At 44.3% G+C, this 11,575-nt stretch overlaps 1 pseudogene; it reads left to right on the top strand.

The window, feature by feature from the left end:
- Positions 1–1,939: 1,939 nt before the first annotated feature.
- Positions 1,940–11,575, top strand: part of LOC123487222 — a 17,899-nt pseudogene continuing 8,263 nt past the window's right edge.

The raw sequence follows: 11,575 nt of genomic DNA, 5'->3' as shown, positions 1-11,575 counted from the left end.
ATTAGATGAGATGCCAGGAGCCAAAATATATTCAGCTATTTTTGTCTGTAGCCTAATGCTCTTAACAGGCTGCAACGTCAAGGCAATTTAATTCACCAGCAGGCCTAAGCAATTTCAGTAATTCCTGTCATGCATGTTTCGTTTTTAGCTCCACCTACAACCAAAAACCCCATCATCTATATAATTAATGACATACAGATCTATGTTTATGGATATTATGAAGTGTCATTGATAAAATAGTCGGTGGAACAAATACAGCAACATCCTTTGGGAAATCTATAATTCTATTATTCTGTAATGTATCGTGTCCATTATGTCCGATTACCCTTGTGACTGTTAAACATTGCATAAGGTAGCGTATAAAAATAGCTGACATTAGGCTACAGCTTGTAATCACGTTAGAATGTTCATATTAGGAGGAGACCCAATTCCACATGAATAACGCATGACTTCATCGACAGCTGCAAATAATTTTCACTTCTTGTTAGTTTATTTAGCAGCGTTGCCTAATCCGCGGCTCCACTTCTCCTCGCCGTTAGGTTTACAGCTTGTTTTTTCTTTCATCACAGACACACTTCCCTTGTTCTCCTGCGCTGCGTTAGTTCTCGCTACATTTAAGCACCGGTATAGACTAATGTAACTGTCAATAGGCTACACCGAATGAGTTGCATTAAGCCTAGATGACATCATCTGGGATATGATTTAGTCATCTTGCTGCCAGCAGCGGTGAAAAGCTTGTTCCGTCCCTATCCAGAATGATTATGTTCACAGATGATAATCACTCTCTCAACCTCTCTACAATATAGCCGACCTACTGAAAAACACGAAAGCACCCGGCAGCAGTAAGCTAGGCTGTATAGCCTCGGCTAAATTATAAACGCATGACTAGTCAACAGCGGTCACGATCATGTTCGGCCGGATATAGCCTACAGTCAACGCTGCCTTATTGTTGCCTTCAATCTTTTACAACATCATGCTGTTTGGTTTCTGAGTATCCGATCGAAAGAAGCAATATATTACCGGGTAGAAACAATGTAACAACTAATTAACGGGAACAGACACAATGTAACAACTAATTAACGGGAACAGACACAATGTAACGACTCTGGAACTGCCCGCATCTGTCTCCGCCCGCAAGCGAGATATCACAAGTGGCGAAAGTGAGCAGAGGTTCGGCGAAAGTACATACAGTTGAGTTGATGTAAGAGAGAGAGAGAGAGAGAGAGGGAGAGAGAGAGGGAGAGAGAGAGAGAGAGAGAGAGAGAGAGAGAGAGAGAGAGAGAGAGAGAGAGAGAGAGAGAGAGAGAGAGAGAGAGAGAGAGAGAGAGAGAGAGAGAGAGAGAGAGAGAGAGAGAGAGAGAGAGAGAGAGAGAGAGAGAGAGAGAGAGAGAGAGAGAGAGAGAGAGAGAGAGAGAGAGAGAGAGAGAGAGAGAGAGAGAGAGAGAGAGAGAGAGAGAGAGAGAGAGAGAGAGAGAGAGAGAGAATCTCTGCAGGAAATGTTATTTTTTATTACATATACAAACGTCCTTGCCTCAGGTCCTGACAGAGACATAACCGTGTTATTAAACATATTGGAATATTATAGACTGAAATAGATTTGAATAAATAGAGTTTGTATCGCAGCATCACTGGTATGTGGATATTGTCCTGTCGCCATGAGCAGATCAAAGAATTAGATCACCCAGATGTTTTAATGGATATGGATTACACACTAGCCTCTCTATGTGGACATGCGTCCGTGCATTTTGGAATTTAATATGACTATTTCGTTTTTTAATTCTACAATAAAAATGTAAATTTGAAATAAAGTGGAGTGAAGAAATATTAGACGACAAGTTCATACATTTTTGTGGTACTAGATTGTTAATATTTTGATTTCATATTGACGCAGGTCGTAATACTGCGTGCGCAAATATTGCTCCCTTCCAGGACCGTTAGCGATCCATTCAAGCCAAGAAGTTCGGAGAGAATGTTGAGTTTAATCAATTCAGAACGTCGAGATGGAGCCCAACTCACTCACGGTATGCGTGATTATCTACCCTGCTTATGTTTTATCGCATTTTATTTCTTGGTGATGGAAGCCAAAGTTACGGATATTGTGTTATATATGATAATAATGCATGAATACAGGAAACTTTTTAACAAAACTTTACAGGCTATTTTATAAATCATTGTGTTGTTCTATCAGTCTTTTTTTTTTTTTAAAGGTAACCTTTAAATCAAATTGCTATCGTTATAAGGTTTAATGTCTCTATTCAATCAAGTGCATGTTACTTTTGCTTTGCGCTTGTTTTATGTGCCTGGAAATGGGTGATGTGTGAAATTAATGACTTTATCGCTGTTTCCGCAGTGGGTAGGCTCACCTTGCGGTTTGCACGGACCTTACATTTTCTACAAGGCTTTTAGGTTTCACCTTGAAACCAATCCTCGGATCCTGTCTCTGGGAGACTTCTTCCTAGTGAGGTGTAATCCCGGGGAACCGCTCTGCATAGCGGAGCTACAGCTGTTATGGGAAGAAAGAACCAGCAAACAACTTTTATCCAGCTCCAAACTTTATTTTCTCCCGGAAGACACCCCTCAGGGACGGACTGTCAGTCACGGAGAGGTAATTACACATTTTCTTTCTGCCTTATACTTTGTGTGATAAATTATAGACTGCATTCTTCTGTGAATAACATTTAAAATAATGTCTGTGTCGGTGGTATGGCCTATATGGAGCTTTCTGTTTGACACAAAGACGGATAACACGTTGTATTTCCTCTAATGTGAGACATCCGATGCGGTTATTCATGTCACATAGGCTAATGGAGCCTGACATTACCTGCTGTCCTCTCTCTACAAGCCCCTGGCTGTAGCGCTGGTGGCTGTGGCGCTGACTAGTCATTTTGTTGTCGGTTATGTTAGTGTGATGAAATAGGTCTATAATAGGTCTATATAAATGCCATCTGTGTGAAAGCACCGATTGTGATATTATACAGTTGTTAGATCACTGCTTTTCATGTTTCACATCCCCGTTTAGTAGAACAGTGCGGATATCCTAAGCATGAGACCATGAATCAAAAGCCGTATTTTGGCAGTGTCGTGTAGATTGCCTCATGGATGGTTGGCAATATGATACATTGGAATTCTTGATTGTCATGGGCGTTTTGTAAAGCTAAATTAACAACCTAGAGCCTGAAGGATCGCGGAAGCAGATCTGTGAATGTGATCCGTCAGGTTTATTAGACAGCTCCAAATGTTGAGCAATGCCTTTTTTATAGACATGAATCAGCTGCGTTCCCACAGTAGACTACAAGGATTGTAAGCGGACATTTTCTCCATACGCGCTCAAACCCTCTCCGGGCGGTGGGAATTGATTTACAATATCAAGCAGATAAAGCACCAAGCTGGGATGCCTTAAAGGGTCGGCTGAAATTTGTGAAGGTTATTATGGCAAAGTGCTGTAGCTTCATTCCGTATCGCTTATAGGGGCATCTGCTATCAGGGCAATTGGTGAGAAAGAAAAATACATGGCTTGTTCATGAAAACGTAACCCTTTATGTGCCGCATCGACTTGACGAGAAGCCGCTGCATGCATTATAATCTGCGCTAGTATGGAAGAAGGCAATAGGGTGGAAACACGCTCAGCTGCTGGCCATGTCCGTAATGTAGCGCAGTAAAGGATGAATGTATTTCATGTTGTTCTGCTGCTGCAATCAGTCAGACACATTACAAAGAAAACAACTCTCTCCATGTTGAACCCCGGAGGACCGGAGGATCCCATTTCCTTCTCATAATAAGCAACAGGTTCTATGTATCTCTGCTGCTCCGGAGAATGTCAAGGTCTCACTGCAGACAGATGAACGATGGGGGATATTATAGGAATATAAACGTCAGCCTGAATAGAGCTGGATGTTTACTCAACGTAACAAGGTGGAAAAGAGTAAACACAGAGTTAACCTGCTGTTAGTTCAGTTAACTAGACCCATGTTCAGACCCTGCCCTCTTCCTAACTTGTCATCTGTTAAACCTACCCTCTTCCCACCCCTCCTCCTCCTCCTCCCCTCCCCCCTCCTCCCGCAAGCAATGTTAATTATTTGCTTTTCAAATGTATTGAGTACATGGCAGGTGTTACAGAGACAGCAAGGTGGATAGGATTACCAGCCCAAGGACAACGCTTTATTCAAAACAACAACACTATAATTTAGGATAACCTATGGCTAGTTCTAGTGTAAGTTTTATTGATCAGTTATAATCAATGATTAGTCATGAAAACATGATAATGTTAAACTGTGTGTGTTTCAGCCATTAGTTCCTGAATGTTTTAAGCGCTGTAGGAAAATGAGCGACATATGGGGAATCTAAAGCCCAATGTGATTGTGTGTCAACCTGGCCACCTGCAATAGCAATATGACACCCACAATGTCCCTCGCTGCCACACCATTTATACTGCCCTCAGACAATTGGCCCACTGAATTACATTTGCATTTGTACAGAATAACCCACATGACTATCCATAAAATAAAATGGAATTAGGTTTCGTTTTTTGTTTTCAGAGGCACTCAATGTAAGATATTTGTTTTAAATGTAGGCCAGATATTTTACATATTCCATTCTTTGTGATTCAAGCGAGCTTTATCCTGAAGGTTTTGACTTTATCTGACAATCAACAACCTCAAGATAAAATATTATCTCGCTTATCCTACTACCTTATGTACTTATCTACAGAAATGACCTTGTACCCCTGCACATTGACTCAGTACTGGTACTTCCTGTATATAGCCATGTTATTACCTGGTACCCCTGCACATGGACTCAGTACTGGTACTCCCTGTATATAGCCATGTTATTACCTGGTACCCCTGCACATCCACTCAGTACTGGTACTCCCTGTATATAGCCATGTTATTACCTGGTACCCCTGCACATCCACTCAGTACTGGTACTTCCTGTATATAGCCATGTTATTACCTGGTACCCCTGCACATTGACTCAGTACTGGTACTCCCTGTATATAGCCATGTTATTACCTGGTACCCCTGCACATTGACTCAGTACTGGTACTCCCTGTATATAGCCATGTTATTACCTGGTACCCCTGCACATGGACTCAGTACTGGTACTCCCTGTATATAGCCATGTTATTACCTGGTACCCCTGCACATCCACTCAGTACTGGTACTTCCTGTATATAGCCATGTTATTACCTGGTACCCCTGCACATGGACTCAGTACTGGTACTTCCTGTATATAGCCATGTTATTACCTGGTACCCCTGCACACTGACTCAGTACTGGTACTCCATGTATATAGCCATGTTATTACCTGGTACCCTGCACATCCACTCAGTACTGGTACTCCCTGTATATAGCCATGTTATTACCTGGTACCCTGCACATCCACTCAGTACTGGTACTCCCTGTATATAGCCATGTTATTACCTGGTACCGCTGCACATTGACTCAGTACTGGTACTCCCTGTATATAGCCATGTTATTACCTGGTACCCCTGCACATCCACTCAGTACTGGTACTTCCTGTATATAGCCATGTTATTACCTGGTACCCTGCACATCCACTCAGTACTGGTACTCCCTGTATATAGCCATGTTATTACCTGGTACCGCTGCACATTGACTCAGTACTGGTACTCCCTGTATATAGCCATGTTATTACCTGGTACCCCTGCACATCCACTCAGTACTGGTACTTCCTGTATATAGCCATGTTATTACCTGGTACCCTGCACATCCACTCAGTACTGGTACTCCCTGTATATAGCCATGTTATTACCTGGTACCGCTGCACATTGACTCAGTACTGGTACTCCCTGTATATAGCCATGTTATTACCTGGTACCCCTGCACATCCACTCAGTACTGGTACTTCCTGTATATAGCCATGTTATTACCTGGTACCCTGCACATCCACTCAGTACTGGTACTCCCTGTATATAGCCATGTTATTACCTGGTACCCCTGCACATTGACTCAGTACTGGTACTCCCTGTATATAGCCATGTTATTACCTGGTACCCCTGCACATGGACTCAGTACTGGTACTCCCTGTATATAGCCATGTTATTACCTGGTACCCCTGCACATCCACTCAGTACTGGTACTTCCTGTATATAGCCATGTTATTACCTGGTACCCCTGCACATGGACTCAGTACTGGTACTTCCTGTATATAGCCATGTTATTACCTGGTACCCCTGCACACTGACTCAGTACTGGTACTCCATGTATATAGCCATGTTATTACCTGGTACCCTGCACATCCACTCAGTACTGGTACTCCCTGTATATAGCCATGTTATTACCTGGTACCCTGCACATCCACTCAGTACTGGTACTCCCTGTATATAGCCATGTTATTACCTGGTACCGCTGCACATTGACTCAGTACTGGTACTCCCTGTATATAGCCATGTTATTACCTGGTACCCCTGCACATCCACTCAGTACTGGTACTTCCTGTATATAGCCATGTTATTACCTGGTACCCTGCACATCCACTCAGTACTGGTACTCCCTGTATATAGCCATGTTATTACCTGGTACCGCTGCACATTGACTCAGTACTGGTACTCCCTGTATATAGCCATGTTATTACCTGGTACCCCTGCACATCCACTCAGTACTGGTACTTCCTGTATATAGCCATGTTATTACCTGGTACCCTGCACATCCACTCAGTACTGGTACTCCCTGTATATAGCCATGTTATTACCTGGTACCGCTGCACATTGACTCAGTACTGGTACTCCCTGTATATAGCCATGTTATTACCTGGTACCCCTGCACATCCACTCAGTACTGGTACTTCCTGTATATAGCCATGTTATTACCTGGTACCCTGCACATCCACTCAGTACTGGTACTCCCTGTATATAGCCATGTTATTACCTGGTACCGCTGCACATTGACTCAGTACTGGTACTCCCTGTATATAGCCATGTTATTACCTGGTACCCCTGCACATCCACTCAGTACTGGTACTTCCTGTATATAGCCATGTTATTACCTGGTACCCTGCACATCCACTCAGTACTGGTACTCCCTGTATATAGCCATGTTATTACCTGGTACCCCTGCACATTGACTCAGTACTGGTACTCCCTGTATATAGCCATGTTATTACCTGGTACCCTGCACATCCACTCAGTACTGGTACTCCCTGTATATAGCCATGTTATTACCTGGTACCCCTGCACATTGACTCAGTACTGGTACTTCCTGTATATAGCCATGTTATTACCTGGTACCCCTGCATATTGACTCAGTACTGGTACTCCCTGTATATAGCCATGTTATTACCTGGTACCCCTGCACATTGACTCAGTACTGGTACTTCCTGTATATAGCCATGTTATTACCTGGTACCCCTGCACATCCACTCAGTACTGGTACTTCCTGTATATAGCCATGTTATTACCTGGTACCCCTGCACATTGACTCAGTACTGGTACTTCCTGTATATAGCCATGTTATTACCTGGTACCCCTGCACACTGACTCAGTACTGGTACTCCATGTATATAGCCATGTTATTACCTGGTACCCTGCACATCCACTCAGTACTGGTACTCCCTGTATATAGCCATGTTATTACCTGGTACCCTGCACATCCACTCAGTACTGGTACTCCCTGTATATAGCCATGTTATTACCTGGTACCGCTGCACATTGACTCAGTACTGGTACTCCCTGTATATAGCCATGTTATTACCTGGTACCCCTGCACATCCACTCAGTACTGGTACTTCCTGTATATAGCCATGTTATTACCTGGTACCCTGCACATCCACTCAGTACTGGTACTCCCTGTATATAGCCATGTTATTACCTGGTACCGCTGCACATTGACTCAGTACTGGTACTCCCTGTATATAGCCATGTTATTACCTGGTACCCCTGCACATCCACTCAGTACTGGTACTTCCTGTATATAGCCATGTTATTACCTGGTACCCTGCACATCCACTCAGTACTGGTACTCCCTGTATATAGCCATGTTATTACCTGGTACCGCTGCACATTGACTCAGTACTGGTACTCCCTGTATATAGCCATGTTATTACCTGGTACCCCTGCACATCCACTCAGTACTGGTACTTCCTGTATATAGCCATGTTATTACCTGGTACCCTGCACATCCACTCAGTACTGGTACTCCCTGTATATAGCCATGTTATTACCTGGTACCGCTGCACATTGACTCAGTACTGGTACTCCCTGTATATAGCCATGTTATTACCTGGTACCCCTGCACATCCACTCAGTACTGGTACTTCCTGTATATAGCCATGTTATTACCTGGTACCCTGCACATCCACTCAGTACTGGTACTCCCTGTATATAGCCATGTTATTACCTGGTACCCCTGCACATTGACTCAGTACTGGTACTCCCTGTATATAGCCATGTTATTACCTGGTACCCTGCACATCCACTCAGTACTGGTACTCCCTGTATATAGCCATGTTATTACCTGGTACCCCTGCACATTGACTCAGTACTGGTACTTCCTGTATATAGCCATGTTATTACCTGGTACCCCTGCATATTGACTCAGTACTGGTACTCCCTGTATATAGCCATGTTATTACCTGGTACCCCTGCACATTGACTCAGTACTGGTACTTCCTGTATATAGCCATGTTATTACCTGGTACCCCTGCACATGGACTCAGTACTGGTACTCCCTGTATATAGCCATGTTATTACCTGGTACTCCCTGTATATAGCCATGTTATTACCTGGTACTCCCTGTATATAGCCATGTTATTACCTGGTACTCCCTGTATATAGCCATGTTATTACCTGGTACCCCTGCACATCCACTCAGTACTGTTACTCCCTGTATATAGCCATGTTATTACCTGGTACTCCCTGTATATAGCCATGTTATTACCTGGTACTCCTGCACATTGACTCAGTACTTGTACTTCCTGTATATAGCCATGTTATTACCTGGTACCCCTGCACATTGACTCAGTACTGGTACTTCCTGTATATAGCCATGTTATTACCTGGTACCCCTACACATCCACTCAATATAAGTGTGTGTGTGTGTTTTGTGTGTGTGAGCGTGTGGGTAGAGTCCAGTGAGTGTGTGGGTAGAGTCCAGTGAGTGTGTGGGTAGAGTCCAGTGAGTGTGTGGGTAGAGTCCAGTGAGTGTGTGGGTAGAGTCCAGTGAGTGTGTGGGTAGAGTCCAGTGAGTGTGTGGGTAGATTCCAGTGAGTGTGTGGGTAGAGTCCAGTGAGTGTGTGGGTAGAGTCCAGTGAGTGTGTGGGTAGAGTCCAGTGAGTGTGTGGGTAGAGTCCAGTGAGTGTGTGGGTAGAGTCCAGTGAGTGGGTAGAGTCCAGTGAGTGTGAGGGTAGAGTCCAGTGAGTGTGTGGGTAGAGTCCAGTGAGTGTGTGGGTAGAGTCCAGTGAGTGTGTGGGTAGAGTCCAGTGAGTGTGTGGGTAGAGTCCAGTGAGTGTGTGGGTAGAGTCCAGTGAGTGTGTGGGTAGAGTCCAGGGAGTGTGTGGGTAGAGTCCAGGGAGTGTGTGGGTAGAGTCCAGTGAGTGTGTGGGTAGAGTCCAGTGAGTGTGAGGGTAGAGTCCAGTGAGTGTGAGGGTAGAGTCCAGTGAGTGTGTGGGAAGTGGAGTTGTTGTGTGTTTATAATTATTATATACAGTACCAGTCAAAAGTTTGGACACACCTACTCATTCAATGGGTTTTCTTTATTTTTACTATTTTCTACATTGTAGAATAATAGTGAAGACATCAAAACTAAGAAATAACCCACATGGAATCATGTAGTAACCAAAAAAGTGATTCTTCAAATAGCCACCCTTTGCCTTGATGACAGCTTTGCACAGAGCCCTGACCTCAACCCCATCGAACACCTTTGGGATGAATTGGAACGCCGACTGCGAGCCAGGCCTAATCGCCCAACATCAGTGCCCGACCTCACTAATACTCTTGTGGCTGAATGGAAGCAAGTCCCCTCAGCAATGTTCCCACATCTAGTGGAAAGCCTTCCCAGAAGATTGGAGGCTATTATAGCAGCAAAGGGGAAACCAACTCCATATTAGTGGCCATGATTTTGGAATGAGCTTTTCAACGAGTAGGTGCCCACATACTTTTGGTCATGTAGTGTATCTCTCTCTCTCTGTTTTTATTTAGAGGACAAAATAGTCAGCCCTGTGACTTGGGACTAAACAGTCAGCCCTGTGACTTGGGACTAAACAGTCAGCCCTGTGACTTGGGACTAAACAGTCAGCCCTGCGACTTGGACTAAACAGTCAGCCCTGTGACTTGGGACTAAACAGTCAGCCCTGCGACTTGGACTAAACAGTCAGCCCTGCGACTTGGGACTAAACAGTCAGCCCTATGACTTGGGTCTAAACAGTCAGCCCTGTAACTTGGGACTAAACAGTCAGCCCTGCGACTTGGACTAAACAGTCAGCCCTGTGACTTGGGACTAAACAGTCAGCCCTGTGACTTGGGACTAAACAGTCAGCCCTGTGACTTGGGACTAAACAGTTAGCCCTGTGACTTGGGACTAAACAGTCAGCCCTGTGATTTGGGACTAAACAGTCAGCCCTGTGACTTGGGACTAAACAGTCAGCCCTGCGACTTGGACTAAACAGTCAGCCCTGTGACTTGGGACTAAACAGTCAGCCCTGTGACTTGGGACTAAACAGTCAGCCCTGCGACTTGGACTAAACAGTCAGCCCTGTGACTTGGGACTAAACAGTCAGCCCTGCGACTTGGGACTAAACAGTCAGCCCTATGACTTGGGTCTAAACAGTCAGCCCTGTGACTTGGGACTAAACAGTCAGCCCTGCGACTTGGACTAAACAGTCAGCCCTGTGACTTGGGACTAAACAGTCAGCCCTGTGACTTGGGACTAAACAGTCAGCCCTGTGACTTGGGACTAAACAGTCAGCCCTGTGACTTGGGACTAAACAGTCAGCCCTGTGATTTGGGACTAAACAGTCAGCCCCTGTGACTTGGGACTAAACAGTCAGCCCTGTGACTTGGGACTAAATAGTCAGCCCTGTGACTTGGGACTAAACAGTCAGCCCTGTGACTTGGGACTAAACAGTCAGCCCTGTGACTTGGGACTAAATAGTCAGCCCTGTGACTTGGGCTGGTGGTGCAGAGAGAAGAGAGGGAATGTGTGGCAGACTTCCAGACATATCTCTACTGCTTGGCACACGGCCATGTTTGTGTTTGCATGACTGGAACATATTTATTAGATCATCAGCTTGTTGTTTTCTAAAGTAATATTGTTCTGTGTGACATTCACAGTGCTATTCAGAACAGGTTCCTGGATTCAGCACACTGGTGTCCCAGACATTCGTATCTTTGTCATAGAGCTCAGAGAAAAGCTGACGGGGAGAGTAAGTAAAGACTTCCCCTAATAATAATAATAATAATGATACACCACAATATTAGCAATGTGAAATATGAACACTTCAATTGTGAGGCAACAATGTTGTTTTGTCATACTGAGAACCACATGCATATTGTTGTGGAAAATAACCACTATACTTTATTACAAATAAGGTCTTACAGAGTTTTTGTTGCATCAAGAAATCT

Source organism: Coregonus clupeaformis, unplaced genomic scaffold (genome assembly GCF_020615455.1).
Source record: "Coregonus clupeaformis isolate EN_2021a unplaced genomic scaffold, ASM2061545v1 scaf1541, whole genome shotgun sequence".
NCBI classification, from domain to species: domain Eukaryota; kingdom Metazoa; phylum Chordata; class Actinopteri; order Salmoniformes; family Salmonidae; genus Coregonus; species Coregonus clupeaformis.
This window is presented reverse-complemented; position numbering and strand designations above follow the sequence as displayed.